A 6,000-nucleotide genomic window follows, 5' to 3' on the forward strand; every position below is an offset into this window, starting at 1 on the left:
GAGAACAAACCATCCTGTATCCATCAGCCCAGAGTTACGTAGTGGGGTGAGAGCAGCCAAGGGTGGCCAGTGCCAGGGAGGCTCCCTTGTCCAGGTTGGGCGGGTGTCCCATACAGCCATTGCCACACCATACATCCCAGGTGGGTCTGTGCAACGCCAGCAGCTTGTCTACGTCAAAGGCAGTGGACAGACCCTCAGAAAACCAATGGCATTGAGAAAGGGAATGTCTCTGGAGACGTTCAAAACCCACCTGTTACCCATGGTTACCCATCCTGCACAACCTGCTCTGGCAGGAGAGTTGGACTAGATGATCTTCAGAGGTCCCTTCCTACCCCTACCATTCCATGAAAGCCATGCAGTAGGATGTACGTACAGGAGAGCAGTGTGCTCCCGGGGCTACTGCGCAGGGACTCATCTAGACCTCTGGGGTCTGCTCTTGGTTTTCTGATGACATTAGGAAAGACACTTCAATCCTCCTTTCTAAAATGTCTTGCCCAGCTCATCTGTCCCAACTGGGACAGGCATATTTTAGAAGATGCAAAGCACAAAGGACCAAGATACTGCCTGAATATTTTAGATGCTACTGTAGAACAAATCATAACTGTTTCCAGAGAAATGTTTTATATGCTTCAGAGCATGACCACGATGCATCAGGCAAGATCCCCGCTGAAATCCCTGCTTCTAAACTTGTCCTCTTTCTTCGAGGTTCGTCTCTCCAACTTCTGCTGCGTGCAGTATGTTTGTACAATCATTTTTCACGTCATGTTGTGCTAGCTTTTTTCCCCTGCTACAGCGCAGATAAAGCACAGTAGCTATCTCCAGCCTACACACAAACTGTACTTCTGTTTCACTTCCTATTGCTGCAAATAAGCCAACAGATACACTGAGCCAGCCAGTAACGGGAAAGGATATTGCAGCTCGAACATTTTCCCCATCTAAAGGGGGAAAAGAACAGCCTTTAGAAATAGCACTTTCCAGAGCATTTGTTCTGTTAGAACAAGTTCTGCCTGCATTCCCCATTCCCCCTGGATTTCAGTGACAGGGAACAAACAGAGCGGCACGCAGACAACTGCCCGAGATCCATCCGTGTTTTGATTTTACATGAGTTTAATTAAGTGTAGTGGAAGACGTGTTTGCCTCCTGCTTCTTGTAGTCACTCTGACTTCTTAATCTTTGTCTCCAACACAAGAAAGCGGTCAGGTCTTTACCCAGGGATAAGTATATGGATGTGACAACCTTGATGTGGGGCGTTCTCCTTCTTCAAAGCCAGTTTGACTCAGCCCTGCCCGCTCCGCTAAGGGCTGATTTCAGCTGCCTCTACAGAGCTAAGAGTGGCGGTGTTTTTCATGGGCATATGGCTGAACATAACCAAGTTATGAAAGCTTACCAAGGTACCTGTTGTCAGCTGAAGGATCGTAAGCGATGCTAGCATTACTCTGTGAAGCAGAACATATTTGCAAAAATTTCCAAGCAGATGGCTGAGGCGAATGCACCCTGCTTCACAAGCCCGGCGCTGCGATCGCTGGGATTGGGACCTGGCCCATAGGAAGCCCAGTAATGGACAAGATGAGTTAATACAATTTCTTTAGCAGGACCGATCATATTTTCTCTGTGGCAGAGGGTAGCCACAGAGGGATGCTCCTAATCTGGCAGGCAAAACGATCAGCCACACTTTCTACTTAACTTCCCTGCAATAAAATAGTGATGTGAAACTGCCCTGCTCTCAGAACAGCTTTGACAATGCATTTATAGTGAGGCTGCTTCGGCTGAGCAACCCAAACAAGCTGAAAGCAGGCTCTCTGCAGCACGCAGCCCGAGGGAGCCAGCCAGGCTCCGGCCATGGTTTACAGCCCACCGACTTCAGCAGCTCCACGAGGTCTGACGCTGTCTTTTCCACAGGCCTGGGCGGTAAAACAGCTTGCCCTTCACATTCCCCGGGCAGCACGCGCGAAGCAGTACTTTGATATGCGTTCATTTACTTGCTACTCTGAAACGCTTTGCTTGACATTCATTAGTGTTTGGCTAATATTGCTTTCAGCCATTACTCTCTAGAAAAACATAAGAGTTGATGGAACTATTTGAGAGGTGCTTAGAAATTCATAATGTCCAGTAACAGAGAGAATGGACTTCCTGATTAGCAATACCTTAGCATCCTACCACTAGAAAGCTACTTAATGCCCCCCACCCTAAGAGATCCAAAAATATCTGGAAGATCATTTATTAGCCGGTTACTCATCCCCTTCTGAAATGCAGCCATTCCTCAGGTGGGATTCAGCAGTTACCATGCAAGTATAAATGCAAGATAAGTATGCCAGAAAAAATGCAGAAAACTTCACTAACTGAAATCACCGAGGGAAAATCTGGATAGCAGAATTCAATTAATTGAGATAGCATTTGTTTTGAACGGAGGAGTTAATATCTCAGTACTTGCATAAAACCCGAACTGAACAAAAACCCCCAGAGGGTTTCAAAATGCTTTCCAGTAGTGCAATTGCAGGCTTGATGTCTCATCTAGTAAACTTACCCTTTGCTTCTTCTCAAAATATTTCATAGCACAAAAAGTTTGGGGTTTTTGTCAACCCAGTAATCTAATCTGATTCAGTCACTGGGCTGAACTCTGCTACATGAAGGTGCACAACACCTTGGGAGGAGCTAGACGAAAGGGAAATCAGATCCCTAGCTGTTTCCCAAACTGACCTCCTTAGGACCACAACAGCAAGTCACATCATGTAGGGCCTGACCAACAAGTTGACTTCGGTGCTTGTCATCTGCTACCTGCTCGGTGCTGCAGCTAAGCAGGCACGGTAACGCCAGCAGCGCTGACAGCTACAAGGACACGCGGCAGCCTCTGAGCAGCTCGAGCCATGCTCTGACACACAGAGCTTCTACGATCCTCATTTGAGCTACAGCAAGCTTTGCTGCCAAAAAAGCTCTCCCAGCTCCGTCCTTTTGTTATTATCATTTCTGTTCGCGTTACACAACAAAGCAAGATCCACAGCGCAAGTTCTTGGGGAAATAAGGGCCACGATGTTTGTGAAATGAATGTGGTATTTGTAGCGATATACTGAAAATAAGAAACGGTTCATTTCTTAACTGAGCATAGCAAATACTAAACAGGACCTCAGATTCAAAAGAAAGATGTAACCTGACATAAAGGAGATTTGTGGGATGGATTGAGATGAGTAATTTTATTATAGTGAACAGTTTCAGGCCCAGGACTGTGCAGCACAAGCACATTAAAACAGCCTCCCTGAAAGAGATTTGAATCTAAATAGGAAATACAGGCAAAGGCTGCTGAAACCACTATTTTTACCCCCATTTTGCAGAAGGGGAAGTGTGGCTACAGAAGATGAAGTGACTTACCTGGAGTCTAGCAAGAAGCTTATGGCTAACTACAAACTGAATTTTGATCTCTTGTCTCCAACCACCTGCTCTAGCCATAGAGACCTTGTCTTACATACCTTGCATATCCTTCACCCCATCTGAGAAGCACAACATGAGGCACAATCATGGAATCCACGTTTTTGCACTAGTGGTAGCTTGGTCCAGATGTTGAGGATGGAAGAAGCAGGGAAAGCCCAGCTTTGACCACGCTCGGCATTTGAAAGGAAAGTCCCCTTCCAGCACCACCCTGTATGGGGACTTGAGTTTAGACCTAAAGCTTGGTGTTCTGGTAAAAATGGAAGCTTTGAGGGACTGCACGAAATAGCTATCTGGTGTCTGTTGTGGGAAAGACATTCATTTAGCACAGCGGTTTTCTCTCTCACAGATCTGCTAATTCAAAGCAAGGCTCCCATCAAACTCTGTGGGATTTCTTCCTACCTTTTCCCATGCAGAAAGGCTGGGTTGCATCCCTGCATCTCAAAAGGAACAGCTTTGCTCAAGTCATGACTGTCTTGTGATCTTCCTTCCAAATCATCTTTCTCCTCCATAAAGTATCCAGAGCAGATGACAACCATGCCAAGTAAGTTTGATCCCTTCTCTGACTAAAAATGATGCCTGTTTCATGACTTCTGTGTGCCGTTTCCCTTACCTGTGTCTGGTCTGCGCAAGAGCCCACACGCGTCTGCACATGCACTAAAGAGATTGTGTGTGGCCCAACTGAGCTGTGCCAGCATGGACCAGCTCACCTTTAAGCAAGGCACACATCTGGCTCCCGTCTGCTGTTGGCTTAGGCCGCAGGAAGAACAAAAGCCACAGGATCTAACCCAACACAGCCCTTGCCACCAAGAGGACCTCTGAAGGCCGGCCACAGCTGAAGGTGCTTTACTACAAGCAAGCAATGCCCTATGTTACACACCCAGTGCCCTGTATAAGAAAGTGACTGTTAACAAAATTATCATATAAAATTAATTCACCCTTTCCCACCTGTTAATGACCTGATAAAAAAAAGCCAGAACTTATCCATATATCACCAGCTATGGGCTGAAGATCGGGTAGGAAACAGGCTGGAAACAGCATCGTTTTTTATGATACTTTCAAGTGCAGATTTTAGCTGCAGGCAGAGAAATAACACATCCCTCATTTAGCTAATTACACAGGAGGTATGGCACACTAGTTTGAAAAGTAACTGAAGTCACCAAAATCTCCTCCCAAAAATCACAGGAAAGGGACTAGCATGAAGTAAAACATTTGATATCTGGAGCAGTTTTCTATTCCAGAAAGTCAACGAAATACGTGCTTTGTTGCCCTCTACTGTTTACTCACTTAAGATGCAAAGCAAATTTTCCCCGAAGCTTCACCCCTGTAACAGACAACAGAAGCCAAGAAGCATGATGGTTTATGATATATGGGAAAGAAAACCTGGGACCAGGAAGAGGCTTTTGCATTAGGAGTGCTTTAAAGGAAAACCAACAGCCTGCAACTAGCACAATGCACAGCAGCAGAGGGCACCTTTCCGCAGGAAGCAAGGTGATGGGAGGCAGGTGCAAAACTCGGCAGGCCTGAGCACCAGGACCACTGTCTTAAGTGCTAGACCGTGCCAGATGCTGCGAGCACAGACAAATCCCGGTGTAACTTTCCAGGCTGTATCTGCTACCCTTCATTAGCCCAGTATGTGCAGACAGGATTTTCAAACACCAAGGTCAAAGGTTGGCAAATACTAGTGCTGCTTGTTACAACTTTACTTCCAGAAACCTTAAGAGTAATTACAAAAATAAAGAACTGACAGCAATAACAGATACCCCAGCATCAGCACAGGTAAGGGTACCGAGTCTCATTTATCCTCAGATGGTAGGAACCAGCCTTTGTTCCAGAGTTTTGTGAGTTGTGGCAAGTTTTCTGATGTGCGGTAGATGCATGCTGAATGCCAACTACCACCATCTCCCAGATCCCTCAATTGTGACTTAATTGTGCATCGGTGCAGACACACCTGAACTGGCTGTGTTAGCCAGCTCGGGGCCATCACACGTTGTTCATGTATGCTTCCCTGTGGGACTTGTCAATCCGGGTCAGTGTTCCAGCTGACCACAACAGTGAACCCCATCCCTTCGGACAGTCCTCTACGTTCTAACTGCTGATTTGCCTACATGCTATTAGCTGTGTTTGTGCTTTACTTGCTTTATTGCATTTCCTATTAGCCTACAAAATCGAGAGTTGACTTTGCACACAACTGCTGAATTGTTTATTCCTGACTACACAAGATACCGAACAGCTCCCCTCCATCATTCAGACAAAAAACCTGAACAGCCACTCCAGGAATGGGGAAAAAAAAAAAAAAAATTAAAAAAAAAAAAATCAATGCTGATAGGAAGGGGCAAAAAAACCCCACAGCAAAATCCAAACCCTACCCTCTCCAAGCCTGTAAAACTCCAAGAGGAAGAAATATCACACACTACCTGTAACAGTCTTTTGCTGCAGCAAAAGACACATGCAAGCAAAGCAACTCTTGGGAATCTTACTGTAAACAGGAGACTGTATACACCCAACACACTGCAAAGGAACAGCTAATCCCTGGAAAAATGTTAAAGGCATAGTGGTGCTTCCGCCAACATCTGCACT

Source organism: Vanellus vanellus (genome assembly GCF_965231255.1).
Source record: "Vanellus vanellus genome assembly, chromosome: 14".
In the NCBI taxonomy this organism is placed as follows: Eukaryota; Metazoa; Chordata; class Aves; order Charadriiformes; family Charadriidae; genus Vanellus; species Vanellus vanellus.